Raw genomic sequence first — 627 nt, forward strand, 5'->3', positions numbered from 1 at the left:
AAGTCTTGAGTTTCTTAAAACTTTCTTCACATTCTTCCGACCATACAAAGGGAACATTCTGCTTAGTCAAATTTGTTAGCTGCGAAGCAATAGAAGAAAATCCCTTGACAAATCGACGGTAGTAGCTAGCTAAACCAACAAAGCTTCTTACCTCTGTAACATTAGTAGGTCTTACCCAACTCTTCACTGCTTCAATCTTAGAAGGATCCACCATCACTCCATCCTTAGAAACCACGTGCCCCAAGAAGGACACTGAATCTAGCCAAAACTCACACTTGGAGAATTTGGCATAAAACCTTTTCTCCCTCAACAACTCCAATACAATTCTCAAATGCTCCTCATGTTCTTTCCTGCTCTTTGAGTATATCAGTATATCATCAATGAACACAATAACAAAGAGATCCAAATATGGCTTAAAAATCCCGTTCATCAGACTCATGAAAGCAGCAGGGGCATTCGTAAGCCCAAAAGACATTACTAAGAATTCGTAATGCCCATACCTGGTTCGAAAAGCAGTCTTTGGCACATCTGCTGCCCGTATTTTCAATTTATGATAACCGGATCTCAGATCAATTTTTGAGAAGACACAAGCACCTTGTAACTGATCGAACAAATCATCAATGCGTG

Source organism: Solanum pennellii, chromosome 1, assembly GCF_001406875.1.
Source record: "Solanum pennellii chromosome 1, SPENNV200".
Classification (NCBI taxonomy): domain Eukaryota; kingdom Viridiplantae; phylum Streptophyta; class Magnoliopsida; order Solanales; family Solanaceae; genus Solanum; species Solanum pennellii.